Genomic DNA, 18,120 nt, shown 5'->3' on the forward strand with positions numbered 1-18,120 from the left:
TTGGATCAGCGCAGCATGCTGGCTGTAGCGGCCTTTTGAGGGGTGAACCAACGGAAGAAGTAAGACCTTTCTCTCTGTCTCTCTCACTGTCTAACTCTACCTGTCAAAAAAAAAAAAAAAACTTAAACGAGTACACAGCAAAAGCTGTGTTAAGAGAAAAGTTCATAGCAACAGGTGCCTATATCAAGAAATTTGAAAAGCACCAAATAAATAAACTATCAACACATCAAGGACCTAGAAAAACAACAGAGAAACAAATCCAAAACTAGTAGGAGAAAATAAATAATTAAAATTATAGAAAAAAATCAACAAAATTGAATCCAAAAAATACAAAAGATCAGCAAAACAAAGAACTGTTTTTTTAAAAAAATAAACAAAATTGACACACCACTGTCCTAACTAACCAAAAATAGGACAGAGAAGACCCAAATCAATAAAATTAGAGATGAAAAAGGAAATGCAACAACAGACACCACAGAAATAAAAACAATCATCAGAAATTCATACAATGAGCTGGATGCCAAAAAACTTAGAAACCTCAGGAAATGGACAGATTCCTGGACACATACAATATACCTAAATTGAGACATGAAGATAAAGAAAAACTAAACAGACCCATAGCCAAGATGGAAATTGAATTATTAATAAAGACCCTCCCAACAAAGAAAACTCAGGACTGTATGGCTTCACTGTTGAATTCTACCACCTTTGAAGAACTAACTCCAATTCTTCTCAAGTTATTCAAAACAATTGGAAGAGAGGGAATCCTCCCAAATTCTTTCTGTGAAGTCAGAATCATCTTAATTCCTAAACCCAAAAAAGATGCAACAGAGAAAGAAAACTACAAAAGGTACAATCAGGAAAGTCAAGAGGCAACAGAGAGAATGGGAGAAATTTTTTGCAGATTATGCAATGGATAAAGGGTTAATGACTAGGATGCACAAAGAGATCAAGAAACTCCATAACAACAAAACAAACAACCAAGGTAAGAAATAAACAAAGGTCTTAAACAGACATTTTTCAAAAGAGGAAATACAAATGGACAATAGAAACATGAAAAAATGCTCAAGATCACTTGTCTTCAGGGAAACACAAATCAAAACCACAATTAGGTTTTACTTCACCGTGGTTAGAATGGCTAAATACAGAAATCAACAAACAACAAATACTGACCAGGATGTGGAGGAAAAGGTACACTAATGCACTGTTGGTGGGAATGCAAACTGGTAAAGTGACTATGAAAGACTGTTTGGAGATACCTCAGGAATCTGAATATAGTCCTGCCACATGACCCAACCATCCCATTCCTTGGAATTTACTCAAGGGAAATGAAATTAACAAATTAAAAGAGCTATCTGCACCTCCATGTTTATTGCAGCTCAATTCACAATTGCAGCTCAATTTACAATAGCTAACTCATGGAATCAACCTAAATGTCCATCAATGCAAGACTGTATAAAAAATTATGTGATATTTTATGAAATACTACACAGCTGTAAAAAAAATGAAATCCAATCATTTGCAACAAAATGGATGATTCTGGAAAACATAATACTTAGTGAAATAAGCCAGTCCCAAAGGGACAAATATCTTTTTTTTTAACAGATAGAGTTAGACAGTGATAGAGAGAGACAGAAAGGTCTTCCTTCCATTGGTTCACTCCCCGAATGGCAACCATGGCCGGAGCTATGTCAGATCCGAAGCCAGGAGCAAGGTGCTTCCTCCCAGTCTACCATGTGGGTGCAGGGCCCAAGCACCTGGGTCATCCTCCACTGCCTTCCCGGGCCACAGCAGAGAGCTGGACTGGAAGAGGAGCAACCAGGACTAGAACCCGCCACCCATATGCAATGCCAGCACCACAGGCAGAGGATTAACCAAGTGAGCCACAGTGCTGGCCCGGGAAAATATTATATGATCTCCCTGATCTGTGACAACTAACAAAGCACCTAAAAGAAAACCTGTAGAAGTGAAACAAACACTATGAGAAGCAATGACTTGATCAGCCCTTGTCCTGACTATAGAGGAACAGCTTATTATTTCATTTTTTTTCTTTTTCTATTTAATACCATTGATTGAACTTTAGTTAACAGAATTATTCATAGGTGTTTAAATCCATTTAAAAATAGGTCCCAGTAAAAATAAGAATGGGAATAACAGAGATAGGAGATGCACAGTTTGGCACACGTTCCCATGGACTTACCCCTAAAGGTAAAGCTAAAAGCTTGCAGGGGACTATAAATCCCATTAAGCTTGGTAGCGCCAATGCCATCTTACAGGTTAAAGTGATCATTTTAATTGTGTAACTGATCATTTTGATAGCAATAAGTGTCAAAGGGATCACACAAATAAGAACAAGTGTCTGATAATAATAATAGATAGAATTAAAAAGGAGAGAATGATCCAACATGGGAAGCAGGCCACATAGCAGACTCATAGAATGACAAATACCCTAAACAGCACTTTGACCTCAGAATCAACCCTTAAGGCATTCAGATATGGCTGAAAAGCCCATGAGAGTTTCTCAGTCATGGAAAGCCAAGACACTGTGACAAAAAATATCCTATGTGAAGGATCTCTGTGAGTGAAATCAAAGAAGGAGGTGCTTTTCTCTGAAGGGAAGAGAGAACTTCCACTTTGCTTATGTCCTTGTCTAAATACTGACGGAATTTGTGGGTTCTAAAGGCTTGCATAGCCTTGGCAGCTCATGACAAGAGCTTCAGGTGATCACTGACGTCATAAATAAGAGTGTGAATTGTTAAATCAACAACAGGAAACACTTTGCACTTACTCCCCATGTAGATGTAGGACCTCTGTCGTTAATAACTTGTATTATGAAATAATGGTAAAACTTGCCTTCAAAAAGTACTTTATACTTTGTGTCTTTGTGGGTGCAAGCTATTGAAATCTTAGTACAGATTTGGTCTTCTGTATATAAAGATAATTAAAAATGAATCTTAATGAAGAATGGGATGGGAGAGGGAGTAGGAGGTAGAACAGGAGTGGGGGTGGGATAGTGGGTATGGGGGGGGGGGAGAATCACTATACTCCTAAAGCTATAACCATGACATTGGTGTTTATTAAATAAAAGTTTTCTAAAAAATGAATTTGCATTTTATTTAGATTCAAGGAAATAAAGCAAGATTGTTTGAAAGAGTGATCTTTTTAAAAATAAGTGAACAGGCATTAACTTTCTTCATTCTTTAGATTTAAGAACAAAATAGAACTTAATTATAACCAAGAGTTCTGACTTACAGGGATCTAATGAATATTGTTCTTGTCAGGGAATTACAAAGGAGAAGAAGCTGCACTCTAAGTTGCCCTGCAAGAGGAAATGGTCTAACCACAGACCGTTGTTACAACTATGTAACCCTTCTACTAGGATTACGGGGCCTAGGAGGGTGGTGTTGCTATGACTACAAGGCCCTGGGAGGGCAGCGCAGGGGAGGGGTTGCCCTTCAAAAACTGTATATAAGTGGACCCTCAGATGCTGTAAAGCAGAGGTTGCTCAGCCTCTCTCCCCAGTCCATAGTGCCTTGTGCCCACAGGGATTCTCCTGGTCCATAGTGCCTTGTGTCCACAGGAGTATGCTGAGCAGTCTCTCCCTCTGGATGCCATAACAAAGGTGTGTACCTGAGTCTTCTCAGTCTCCTTTGTTGAACCCATCATTGGCTTCCTGGCCAGTTGCTGATGATCAGGAAGCTGACAGTTGGCGCCCGAACAGGGACCTAACTGAGGCAATGGAAGGAGACATGCCCTTGAGAAGACTATAGAAGGGTGAGTAGTGGCGGTTGAAAAAGACCATGATGGGTGGGACGTCCCAATCTAAAGAGTATAGCAAGGCACTAGAGCATATGGAAAAGGTTAAAGTCTTTCCAGGACAAATGCAGAAAGGAAAAAGAGTAAAATGCTACACACCAGGTAATGTAACATGAGCTTGTAAGCTGGCAGCAACTTGTACAGAACATGACCTCTCTAATATTAGGACAGTAGAAGACATAGAGAAGATGTTAAAGGACTTCCTTCTAAAGGGAGAAGGTAATCTTGGAAAGGATTATAAGTGTGCAGCTGAGACCCTTAAGGTGCTTGTCTGCTGTGGGAAAGAGCTATGCCCTAGGAACATTGAGGAAGCCTGTAGTCTGTATAACATGATTGCAGACTTTCAAAACAGACCTTCACAGCATGAGCCTTTGCCCACTATGACTGAAGAAAGAATGAAAAAGCAGGCAGCCTACCCTGTAGTAGTGCAAGCTGGAAACATAGAATATGAACCATTGGGTCCTAGTGCAATTTCAGCTTGGGTAAAGCAGGTACAGGAGCATGGCTTAACAGGGACCTTAACATTATTTATTTTGGGGTAGTCTCAGTAAATCTTACATCGGTAGATATAAATATGCTTATAAATGTGATACCAGGGGCAGCATCAGAGAAGCAATTAATTCTAGAAAAAATAAGGGAAAAGACAGCGCAGTGGAATGAACAACAACCACCCCCGCCAGCCGGTACAGCAGGACCAGCACCATTAACATCTATCCAAATAAGGGGAATAGGCATGACACCACAGGAAGCAGCTGACCCTGTATTTAATAATGCCCGAGCCCTATACAGTCAGTGGATAATGGAGGCAATGCAAGAAACCCAGAGAGTAGTTAGTGGGGCTCCAAAAGCAGTTAGCTTAAGGCAAGGACTGAAAGAACCTTATTTTGATTTTATTGACAGGCTATATTCTCAAATTGACTTAGAGGTACCTAGAGAAAATTTAAAGGAGTACTTAAAGGGCATCATGAGCATTCAAAATGCCAATGATGAATGCGAGAAACTGCTTAGAAATTTAAGACCAGAAGACTCCTTAGAGGATAAACTGTATGCTTGTCGAGAGTTTGGGTCCACAGCCTATAAGATGGCAATGCTGGCAGAAACATTAAAGGTGGGAAATGAAAAGGGAAGCTCTAATACATTTAAAGGAAATTGTCATAAATGTGGAAAAAGAGGTCATATGACAAAAGAATGTCATGGGAGGGAAGACACTAGACCTCCTTTAAAATGTTATAACTGTGGGCTAATTGGACATATGGCAAAAATTGTAGAAAGCCAAAAAAAAAAAAAAAATGGGGAATGGAGGGTGGGGCTTCAGGCCTCCCCAGACAATGATGGCCACAGTGCCATCGGAGGAGAAACCTGGTCATATCCAACCCTCTGCCCCGACAATGAAGGAAATGCAAACAGAAACCCTGCAAGTAGGGATTTACTCAAAATTACCAAAAGACTAGACTTGGAAAAAAGAACAATGATAAAAATTAAGATGGGGGGAAAATGATTGAAGGATTATTAGATACAGGAGCAGATTTATCTATCATAGGAAAACAAGATTTAGAAGGAAGGGGGATTAATGAGGGATGGCAATATGTAGGAGTAAGTGGAAGTACTAGGTTACAGAAAATGTCAGGACTAAAACTGGAAACACAAAATAGCATCAAACGGACATCTTTGTTAGTCTCCCCCAATATCCTGATCAACGTATTTGGTAGGGATTTATTACTCCAGTTAGGAGTAGCCCTAGTAATGGCACAACTGTCAACTAAAATAGAACCAGTGAAAATAAAAATGAAAGATCCCAGTAAAGGCCCTATTATTCCCCAATAGCCTTTAACTGAAGAAAAACTGATAGGATTAAAAGACATAATAGATAAATTATTAAAGGAAAAGAAAATATCCCCTGCAGCCACAGACAGTCTGTAGAATACTCCAGTTTTTGTTATCAAGAAAAAATCTGGTAAATGGCGTGTGCTGATAGACTTTCAGGAACTTAACAAGTTAGCTGAAAAAGGAAAAGAGGTGCAATTGGGTATTCCACATCCCGGGGGGTTACAGAAAAGAAGGCAGGTTACAGTATTAGATATAGGAGATGCATACTTTACTATCCCTTTAGATCCAAGATTTAGACAGTATAATGCTTTTACCATTCCAGAAATTAATAACAAAGGAGCAGGACATAGGTATGTCTAGAATTGCCTGTCACAGGGATTTGTATTAAGTCCCTTAATTTATCAGACCACTTTAAGGGATATACTGGAGCCTTGGAGAAAGCAACATCCAGAAATAGACCTTTATCAGTATATGGATGATTTATATATTGGTTCAGATTTACCATTGCAGGAACATAAACAGATAGTCAGTAACCTAAGGAATCTACTCTTGGAACAAGGCTTTGAGACTTCACCAGAATAATTACAGGAAGAACCTCCTTATTTGTGGATGGGATATCAACTCCATCCAGAGAAATGGACATTACAAAAATTAGACCTCCCCGAACTCCCAGAGAGACTTTCCTTAAATGAATTACAAAAACTAGTAGGCCTCGTTAATTGGCTAACTCAAGCCATTCCCGGCATAAAAACAAAACCATTTACCCTAATGATGAGAGGTGATCAGGAGTTAAACAATAAAAGAGAGTGGACTCCAGAGGTAAGACAAGAGCTTCAAAACATTAGAGAGCCACTAAAGGAACATAAGGCATCAGCATATTGGGAACCTACTGAGGAAGTATATTGTACTATAATGATATCAGGGAATACATTAAATTATAAAATTCACCAGGGAAACAACATCTTCTGTATAGGAAGGATAGAGTTTCCTAGAGTAATGGCAGCTTCCCCTTTAAACAGAGCCATTCGGTGCCTACACAAAGTAAGACAGGAAAAGTATTATAAGACTAGGAAGAGAACCTTTTTATAAAGAAGGAAGATTTGGATATCATGATCCAAGAAGACCCTTATCTACATTGGATACCCCAAATAGAATACATGCATGCTCCTATAATGCTCAGGAGAGCTTTAAGCAGTCTACAAACTAAGCTGGTAGAAGAACCCACATATTACGTTGATGGAGGTAGCAAACAGGGAATGGGAAAATATGGCTTTTGGACAGCTGAAGGAAAAATAATGATTAAGGAACATGAAGGAAGCAACCAAGAATTAGAAAAAAAGAGCTATACTTTCTGCCCTTCAGGCAGGACCTGAAAAAATGAATGTAGTTACTGATTCCCAGTATGTATGTGGGTTAATTGAGGCAAGGCCTGTGCCTAAAGACATCAAAGAACCTCTCTTGAAGACTATACTAGAATCTATAGAAAGCAAAGAGGAGCTTTATATACAGTGGGTACAAGGGCACAAAGGTATACCAGGGAATGAAAACATTGACAGGCTAGTACCCACATCTTGTAGAATGAAGATACACCTAGTGATGCAAAGAGGCAATATCCGGGAGAAGGAACCAGAACAGATAGGATTTAAGCACCAAGGAATTTATTTCCTTGAAAACATCGAGTCAGCAGAAGAGGACCATACAAAATGGCATGGGGATGTTCAATACTTAGGACAGGAGTATAACCTTCCAAAGAACGTTGCAGAACCAATAGTTAAGAAATGTCCCAAATGCGTTAATAAAGGAGGAACTATCCCACATCTCAATAGATCAGGACCAGGTGTATGGCAGATGGATGCCACACATTATGAAGGAAAAATCATTATAGTAGCAGTTGAGACCTCCACAGGACTATTATGGGCTAAGATAGCTCCAAAAGAAAATGCACGAGAAACCGTATGGGCTATATTAGAGCTAGCTCACTTATTTCATATTACAGGATTACATACAGACAATGCACCTAATTTTACAGCAGAAAAAAAGTAGAAGAGCTATGTAAATATTTAAATATTGATCATACCACAGGTACTCCATACAATCCACAATCCCAGGGCATGGTTGAAAGAGCAAATCAAACGTTAAAGCAGGAGATGGATAAATTTACTGAAGAGGTACAAACTATAGAGGCTCATTTAAAATTGGCTCTTATAGCTCTTAACAAAAAGAAAATGAGAGGAATAGAGGGATATACCCCTATAGAAAGGTATATTTATCAATGTTTATTGCAGTTCAATTCACAATAGCTAAGACCTGGAACCAACCCAAATGCCCATCAACAGTAGAATGGATAAAGAAATTATGGGATATGTACTCTATAGAATACTAAACAGCAGTAAAAAACAATGAAATCCGGTCATTTGCATCAAGATGGAGGACTCTGGAAAATATTATGCTGAGTGAATTAAGCCAGTCCCAAAGGGTCAAATATTGTATGTTCTCCCTGATCAGTGACAACTGAGCACCAAAGGGGAAACCTGTTGAAGTGAAATAGACACTATGAGAAACAGTGACTTGATCAGCCCTTGTCCTGACTGTTGATACACAATGTAATACTTTATCCATTTTAGTATTTTTTTTCTTCTAGTACTATTGGTTGAACTCTGTAATTAACACAAAATTATTCTTAGGTGGTTAAATTTTAACTGAAAAGTGATCCCTGTTAAATATAAGAGTGGGAATAAGAGAGGGAGGAGATGTACATGCTCAAGCTGACTTGCCCCAAATGGTGGAGTTAGAAATGTGCCAGGGGATTCCAATACAATCCCATCAAGGTGGCATGTACCAATGCCATCTCACTAGTCCAAGTGATCAATTTCAGTTCACAACTGATCACACTGATAGGTCTAAGAGTCAAAGATATCACACAAACAAGACTAGTGTCTGCGAATACTAACTGATAGAATGAAAAAGGGAGAGAACGATCCAACATGGGAAGCGGGATACACAGCAGACTCATAGAATGGCAGATGTCCTAAATAGCATTCTGGCCTCAGAATCAGCCCTTAAGGCATTTGGATCTGGCTGAAGAGCCCATGAGAGTATTTTAGGCATGAAAGCCAAGACACTCTGGGGAAAAAAAAAAAAAAAAGAAGACCTAAATGAAAGATCTCTGGTCCAGGCTGAAGCCAGGAGACAGGAGCTTCATCCAGGACTGCTATGTGGGTACAGGGCTCTAAGAAATTGGGTCATCCTCTGCTGCTTTCCCAGGCCTATTGGCAGGGAGCTAGGATCCAACACGAGCCTATAAGGGATGCTGGCCTCATAGACAGCAGCTTAACTCACTGCAACACATCAGCCTCAAAAATATTTTTTAAAGAGTAGCAGAAGTTTTTAGCTTTGATGAGTTTCAATTTATCAAGCGGTATTTTAGCCAACTGTGCTCTTAATACTGTATCTAAGGTGGGCGCTGCGGCTACTAGGCTAATCCTCCGCCTTGTGGCGCCAGCACACCAGGTTCTAGTCCCAGTCGGGGTGCCAGATTCTGTCCAGGTTGCCCCTCTTCCAGGCAAGCTCTCTGCTGTGGCCAGGGAGTGCAGTGGAGGATGGCCCAAGTGCTTGGGCCCTGCACCCCATGGGAGACCAAGATAAGTACCTGGCTCCTGCCATTAGATCAGCGCAGTGCGCCAGCCGCAAAGTGCCGGCCGCGGCGGCCATTGGAGGGTGAACCACCGGCAAAGGCAGACCTTTCTCTCTGTCTCTCTCTCTCACTGTCCACTCTGCCTGTCAAAAAATAATTAAAATAATAAAAAAATAAAAAATACTTATCTAAAAAGTCTTTTCCTAACTCAAGGTCATGAAATTTCTGCCTACATTTTAAGTTTTGCATTTAGTTTTTTTTTTTAACTTTTATTTAATGCATATAAATTTCCAAAGTACAGCTTATGGATTACAATGGCTTCCCCCCCATAACATCCCTCCCACCCACAACCCTCCCCTTTCCCACTCCCTCTCCCCTTCCATTCACATCAAGATTCATTTTCAATTCTCTTTATATACATAAAATCAGTTTAGCATATATTAAGTAAAGATTTCAACAGTTTGCTCCCACACAGAAACATAAAGTGAAAAATACTGTTTGAGTACTAGTTATAGCATTAAATCTCAATGTACAGCACACTAAGGACAAAGATCCTACATGAGGAGTTAGTGCACAGTGACTCCTGTTGTTGACTTAACAATTTGACACTCTTGTTTATGGCATCAGTAATCACCCTAGGCTCTTGTCATGAGCAGCCAAGGCTATGGAAGCCCCCTGAGTTCACCAACTTCGATCTTATTTAGACAAAGCCATGGTCAAAGTGGAAGTTCTCTCCTCCCTTCAGAGAAAGGTACCTCCTTCCTTGATGACCCGTTCTTTCCACTTGGATCTCACTCGCGGAGATCTTTCATTTAGGGTTTTTTTTTTTTTTTTTTTTTTTTTTCCCAGAGTGTCTTGGCTTTCCATGCCTGAAATACTCTCATGGGCTTTTCAGCTGGATCCGAATGCCTTAAGGGTTGATTCTGAGGCCAGAGTGCTGTTTAGGACATCTGCCATTCTATGGGTCTGCTGTGTATCTCACTTCCCATGTTGGATCATTCTCTCCCTTTTTTATTCTATCAGCTAGTATTTGCAGACACTATTCTTGTTTATGTGATCCCTTTGGTTCTTAGTCCTATCATTATGATCAATTGTGAACAGAAATTGATCACTGGGACTAGTGAGATGGCATTGGTACATGCCACCTCGATGGGATTGAATTCGAATCCCCTGGTATGTTTCTAACTCTACCGTTTGAGGTAAGTCAGCTTGAGCATGTCCCGAATTGCACAATTCTTCCCTCTCTTATTCCCACTCTTATATTTAACAGTGATCACTTTTCAGTTAAGTTTCAGCACTTAAGAAGAATTGTGTATTGATTACAGTATTCAACCCAAAGTATTAAGTAGAACAAACAAAAAAAAAATACTAAGAGGGATAACATATCAAGTTGCTCATCAACAGTCAGGGTGAGGGCTGATCAAGTCACCGTTTCTCATAGTGTTCATTTCATTTTAACAGGTTTCCTTTTTGGTGCTCAGTTAGTTGTCACCTATCAAGGAGAACAAGTGGTATTTGTCCCTTTGGGATTGGCTTATTTCACTCAGCATAATGTTTTCCAAATTCCTAACAGGGATCACTTTTCAGTTAAAATTTAAACACCTAAGAATAATTGTGTGTTAATTACAGAGTTCATCCAATGGTACTAGAACAAAAAAAATACTAAAATGGATAAAGTATTACATTAAGTTTTGCATTTAGTTTTAATTATACACATTGAGATGTTATCCATCTGAGTTGATTTGTGCATTGTTTAAAGTCTGATCAACCTTCTCTTTTTTTCACATGTAACTATCCAATTGTTTCATCATCATTTGTTGAAAACACAATACACTGGTTTTTTTTTCTGAATTACTTTGTAGAAAATCTGTTTTTCATATGTAAGTAGTTCTATTTCTGGACTGTTTAGTTCTATTTATCTTTAATTCCATGTGGTCTTTATTATTATAGCATTATAATAAGTTCTGATGTCAGATAGTGATAGTTCTCCCTTTGTTCTTTTTATATGTATTTTAATATGTTATCATGAAACTATTCAATATAAATTTCCAGTGTTAAGAATTCACATATGGTATATTCATACTATCCACATTTAGAGGAAATGGTGTGATCAAAGATTTTAATGCTATGCTCCTTCTACTTTTGAGACACAATCTTGTTCTTAGAAACTATGAGAAGTGTGGCCATTTATAAGCAACCCTGGACAGCTCTTGAAGTAAAAGCAGTAGGCTAAGATAATTAAGAAACTTTCACTTTACTTTTAGCTTTTCTCAAATAACTTACTTGCTGAAAACAGTGCATGTTACATATGCATACCATAGGAATAAAATCAAGCTTAACTGTACAAATTGTACAACTGTTTATATTTTCTGACAGGAGTCTTGGAGTTGAAGCCCTTGTCTTTGTGTATCCTTCAGACACAGCTAAATGTAAATTAAAAGAAACCAGTTAGTCAGGAGCAATTTAGAATTTTCTGAAAGCAGTGGTTTCTGTTCATTAAACTTGTAGTCATAATTGATTCATTCACTCTACTCAATTAAAATTATCAAAGACCACCATGTGTCTGTCAGTCACAGTTGTAAGCATGAAGGACTGAGCAACAAACAAGGAGGATATTTTCCTTAGAGTTATACTCTGGAAGTGTGAAGTACATAATAAACCAGTAAATAACTGAATAAACACATTACCTATAATAGTGACAAGAACTATGAAAAATGAACAATAATATCAAGACAGGGAGAGGAAGGACCTTTAGATAATGTCATTAGAAAAGGTTTCCTTTCTGAGAAAATGAATGCTGAATTCAGACAAATGATTTTTTCAAGGAAAGAACGAACCATTTATTGTTCTTCTGGAAACATTTTCAAATACAGAGGCTTTGAAACAGGCATGAGCTTGTCTTGTTTGAAGAATCAACAGACCTATTTGCTTGGTGAGCTGTGAAAAAGGGGGAAGCAGGAAGGAGGAAGAGTAGACAGAATGGACTTTTAATTTCAGATTATTTTTCTAACAGAGCTCATAGTAACTATAAACAAAGTCAGCTAAGCCACAGACAATGAAATTTTTTTGCAATTTTATGGAAGACAATTGCTTTGCTTAGTAGAAATTTGTATATAGAGCTGATTTAGGGCACTCTAAGCCACTTGATCAAGATTTATGTCTTCAATTCATCTGAAATTTGCAATTAATACAGTAGGTTGGCTCCTACAGTCACTTTTTTAAATTGAACGTATCTGTGGGGCACAGTGTGGCAATTCTATACATGCAAACAATGTATAATGACTAAGAGTAGTAAGCATTTACATCTCTCTAAACATGTTTCTAAACTTATGATTGGCATATAATCATTATACATATTTATCAGGTACAGTGTGATATACCATTGAAATACCGAGTATTTATCCATCATTATATTAATGAGTTAAGAGTTGAAATACATAACTTACAAAATCAAAGTACTGGGGCTGACGTTGTGGCATAGTGGTCTGAGCCTCCACCTGTAGTGCCGACACCCCATATGGGTGATGGTTCATATCCCAGCTGCTCCTCTTCCAATCCAGCTTTCTGCTATGGCTTGGGAAAGCAGCAGAAGATGGCCTAAATGTTTGGGCTTCTCTGGGTACATGGGAGACCCAGAAGAAGCTCCTGGCTCCTGTTTTCTATTCGGCCCAGCTCTGGCTGTTGTGGCTATTTAGGCAGTGAACAAGTTCATGGAAGCTTCCTCTGTCTCTCCCTCTCTTTCTGACTTTAACTCTACCTCTTAAGAAAATAAATGTCTTTAAAAAATAAAATAAACAATCAGTGTGCAGGTATCAAAAGTAGGAAATAACTCAAAACTGTATTTAACATTTCTATCTAGAGACAGCTATGCTTAATAGAAACCCCTCAAGGCTCTTAACTTGAAAAACCGAGAAAGTCCTAGTATAATGATATCTGTACCAATAATTACTTTATTTTCATAGCTATGCTATATTTTGGGATTTTTCCCTCAGAAGCCTTTTATTTAAGGTGTACAAACTTCATACATTTCATGAATACAACTTTGGGAACATAATGATATTTTGATATGTTGAAATACTGCACAGTCCTTAAAGAACCATAATGTAATCAAAAGATATTAAGAGAGTAAGAAGGCAAGCCACATGCTGGGAGAAGATGGTCACAATACATGCAGTTGCCAAAGGAATTATATCTAACATATAAGAAGAACTTCACATAGTAAGAGAAAGACAACCTGATTTTTTTTAAATTTCTTTCCTTATTTTCTTTTCAATTTACTTTTGAGTGACAGAAATAGAGAGCTCCCAATAATTAGTTTGCTCCCCAACTGTTCACAATGGCCAGGGCAAGGCCAGGCCAAAGCTGGATCCAAGAATTTGAACCCAGGTACTCCAATATGGAATGAAGTCAACCCAAGTGGCATCTTAACTGTTAAGCTAAATGCCTATCTCCAGTCTGACTTTTAAAATAAGCAAAAGGCCTAACAGACATTTCAAAAAAGTGTAACATATAATAAATAGATTGAAAAAAAAATGATGAACATCATTATGCATCAGGGCAATGAAAATTCAGAATAAAGCCTTTATCAATTGGCTGAAATTTAGGAGGCACAATTCCAAGAGTTGGGGAGGATTAGGAGAAACTGGAACTCTCTTTTGTCGCTGGTAGGAGTATGAACTTGTGCACCACTTTGGAAAACTGGTAGTATTCATTAAAGCTAACTGTTGACCTCCTCTATGACACAGCAATTCCTTTTTGTTTATTTATTTATTTATATATCATTGCATGTCATAAGTATAACTTTAGGAATATAGTAATTCTTCCCATCATACCTGTCCTCCCACGCACTCTCCCACCCCTCCTTCTCCTCCCTCTCCCATTCCCAGTCCCATTCTCCACCAAAATCCATTTTTTATTAACTTCATACACAGAAGACCAACCTTATACTAAGAGTTCAAAAATTTGCACCAAAAAAAAGAACTGTTTCTCAACAGTTGATACAAGGCCTGTTTAAAGTCATCGCATCTTGAAGTTAATTCCGCTTCTTTATTATTTAGAAACTTTAAAGAAGCAGCCAAGAACGATATATCTTTTGTGAGCACTTTGACATAATTATAATACAACTCTTTGAGCACAGAGGTCCTACATGGGAAGTTAGTGCACTGTGACTCTTGTTGTTAATTTAACAATTAACACTGTTATGTATGATGGCAGTGATCACCCAAGGCTCTTGACATGAGCTGCCTAGGCTTTAGAAGCCTTTTGAATCCATAAACTTTTTCGGTATTTAGACAAGGCCATAAGCAAAGTAGAATTTCTCTCCTCCCTTCAGAGAAAAGTATCCCCTTCTTTGATGACCACTTCTTTCCAATGGGGTATCACCCACTGAGGTTCTTCATGTAGACCATTTTTTTTTTTTTTTTACTAGGAAACCTTTATTTTACAGATTTCAGCAACATGCTCCATTTGGGGTCCCCTCTGATTACCTATTTTTTCCAAAATGTTTAATATCCAGGTGAAGAAGGACTGAGTCCTATGGGACTTCGGGAGGGAGGCGCCAGTGGTCTCTTTCATGGTGATGGCTGCCAGATCAACAAGTCTCTCGGCAGGGTTTCTAGATCAATCACAAACAAGTCCTTGGTGACCTCTAGCAACCTTCAAAAGGTATGATTCAGGATTTATCAGAGAGTTCAAGTCAGATAAGAACTGGTTCTATCTGTAAAGCTTTAATTCCAAAATAAAGTGCTGACAGCTGCTATTCAAGATCTCTTCTATATATAAATGACTGGGCAAGTTTGTGGCTTATAATTAGAACAATGGAAGACAATTTCTAGGTTGGGGTTCCAAGGTTACTCTTCTCTTTGTTCTCCCCTTCCAGCGCCGATGTGTGGACTCGGAGCCCTGAGCGTCCCAAGTCTCCCCGCTGTTGTCTGTGTGGCATGCACTCCCCTTGGAGCACTGGGGCTTCTGCGGCTCGGTCCCGCGACTTGGCTTCCGCGCGGTGGGCGACCTTGTTCTCCCAGTAGGTCCTCCGATTCACGATTCCCGTGCAATTTTTTCCTGGTTCTTTTTTCTGCGGCTACCGTAACTCCCCTTTTATTAAACTAAATTTTCCCGGACTATCGGTGCGCGCCCTCACTATTCCGCCATCTTGGCTCCGCCCTTCATGTAGACCATTTTTTGCCACAATGTCTTGGCTTTCCATGCCTGAAATGCTCTCACGGGCTTTTCAGCCAGACCAGAATGCCTTAAGGACTGATTCCGAAGTGAGAGTACTATTTAAAGCAATTGCCATTCTATGAGTCTGTTGTGTGGACTGCTTCCCATGTTGCAACATTCAGTCCTTTTTAATTTTATCTATTATTATTTCCAAAATTGAAAAAAATTTCAATTTTTTTACAGCTGAGTAGTACTCCATAGTGTGTGTGTGTATATATATACACCATACTTTCTTTTTTTAACTTTTATTTAATAAATATAAATTTCCAAAGTACAACTTTTGAACTATAGCAGCTTTCCCCCCTCAATAACCTCCCTCCCACCCGCAACCATCCCATCTCCCACTCTCTCTCCCGTCCCATTCTTGATTATGATTCATTTTCAATTATCTTTATATACAGAAAATGAACTTAGTATAAACTAAGTAAAATTTCAACAAACTGCACCCACAAAGACACACAAAGTATTCAGTACTGTTTGGATAGTAGTTTTAACATTAATTTGCACAGAACAACACATTAAGGACAAAGGTCTTATATGGGGAGCAGGTGCACAGTGACTCCCATTGTTGATTTAACAATTGACACTCTTATTTATGATGTCAGCAAACACCCAAGGCTCTTGTCATGAGCTGCAAAGGCTATGGAAGCCTGTTGAATTCATCAACTCCAATCTTGTTTAGAAAAGGCCATTTTCTTTTTTTTTAACTTTTATTTAATGAATATAAATTTCCAAAGTACAGCTTATGGATTACAATGGCTTCCCCCACCATAACTTCCCTCCCACCCGCAACCCTCCCCTTTCCCTCTCCCTCCCCCCTTCCATTCACATAAAGATTCATTTTCAATTCTCTTTATATACATAAGATCAGTTTAGCATACATTAAGTAAAGATTTCAACAGTTTGCACCCACACAGAAACACAAAGTGAAAAATACTGTTTGAGTACTAGTTATAGCATTAAATCACAATGTACAGCACACTAAGGACAGAGATCCTACATGAGGAGTAAGTGCACAGTGACTCCTGTTGTTGACTTAACAAATTGACACTCTTGTTTATGGCATCAGTAATCACCCTAGGCTCTTGTCATGAGCTGCCAAGGCTATGGAAGCCCCCTGAGTTCACTGACTCTGATCATATTTAGACAAGGTTGTAGTCAAAGTGGAAGTTCTCTTCTCCCTTCAGAGAAAGGTACCTCCTTCTTTGATGACCTGTTCTTTTCACTGGGATCTCATTCGCGGAGGGTGACAACTAACTGAGCACCAAAAAGGAAACCTGTTAAAGTGAAATGAACACTATGAGAAACGGTGACTTGATCAGCCCTTGCCCTGATTGTTGATGAACAACTTAATAAGTTATCCCTCTTAGAAAAGGCCATTTCTGTGGGGAGCAACTGAGACTAGACTAAACTACTGGAACTAGGACTAATTCTATGCATCTTCTCTCCCACAATATGGCACTGAGAGACAGTAAACAACTTCTACACAGCTGCCTCCAGTTCGACCAATAAGCTGCAGGAGCTGATCCTGCTCCTGATTGGAGGAGAGTAGCATGCTCGGCGTGTGGGCAGCAGAGCATGGATTGGTGGAAGAGGACTATAAAGGAAGAGAGAGACAATATGCACCAGGAACATGCAGAACATCTGAGGAAACCCTGAGAGCCGGGCGGCGGTGTGCCGCTCCTCCGTGGAGGTGGGGGGGCCGGCAGCTAACCCGGGAAGGGCCGGGCAAAAGGAACAGCGCAGGGTCCAGTGTCGTTCCTCCACGAGAGGGGGAGCGACACATTTCAAAGTGGAACTTATCTCCTCCCTTCAGAGAAAGGTACTGCCTTCTTTGATGGCCCATTCTTCTGGCTGAGATCTCACTCACAGAGATCTTTCATTTAGGTATTATTTTTTGCCACAGTGTCTTGGCTTTCCATGACTGAGAAACTCTCATGGGCTTTTCAGCCATATCTGAATACCTTAAGGGCTGATTCTGAGGTAAGAGTGCTGTTCAAGGCATTTGCCATTCTATGAGTCTGCTGTGTATCCTACTTTCCATGTAGGATCATTCTCTCCTTTTTAATTCTATCAGTTATTATTTGCAGACACTGGTCTTATTTATGCAATGCCTTTCACACTTAATCCTATCTTTTTGATCAATTATGAACTTAAACTCATCACTTTAACAAGTAAGATGGCATTGGTACATGCCACCTTGATGGAACTGAATTGGAATCCCCTGGCACAATCTAGCTCTACCATTAGGGATTAGCACGAATGAGCATGAGCCGAACTGTACATCTCTTTCCTCTCTTATTTCCCACTCTTATATTTAACAGGGAACACTATTAAGTTAAATTTAAACTCCTAAGAATATTTGTATATTAATTGAAGAGTTCAACCAATGGTATTAAGTAGAACAAAAAAAATACTAAAAGGAATAAAGTAGTAAGTTTTTCCTCAACAGTCAGAACAAGGGCTGGTCAATTCATTGTTACTAATAGTGTCCATTTCATTTCAACAATTTCCTTTTAGGAACTCAGTTTTCACCAATCAGGCTATTGTGATTTGAGCTGCAATAAACATTGATGTGCAGACGACTATTTTATTTGCTGATTTAATTTCCTTTGTGTAAATGC

At 39.1% G+C, this 18,120-nt stretch overlaps 1 long non-coding RNA gene across 1 annotated transcript in view; it reads left to right on the forward strand.

The window, feature by feature from the left end:
• Positions 1-3,510: 3,510 nt before the first annotated feature.
• Positions 3,511-18,120, forward strand: part of LOC149126586 (uncharacterized) — a 76,521-nt gene continuing 61,911 nt past the window's right edge. The window contains exon 1 of the long non-coding RNA XR_016233925.1: positions 3,511-3,774. This is a non-coding gene — a long non-coding RNA (uncharacterized LOC149126586). The remainder of the gene's footprint in view (positions 3,775-18,120) is intronic.

This window comes from Oryctolagus cuniculus, chromosome 5, assembly GCF_051225735.1.
Source record: "Oryctolagus cuniculus isolate XC-2025 breed Fujian yellow rabbit chromosome 5, ASM5122573v1, whole genome shotgun sequence".
Classification (NCBI taxonomy): domain Eukaryota; kingdom Metazoa; phylum Chordata; class Mammalia; order Lagomorpha; family Leporidae; genus Oryctolagus; species Oryctolagus cuniculus.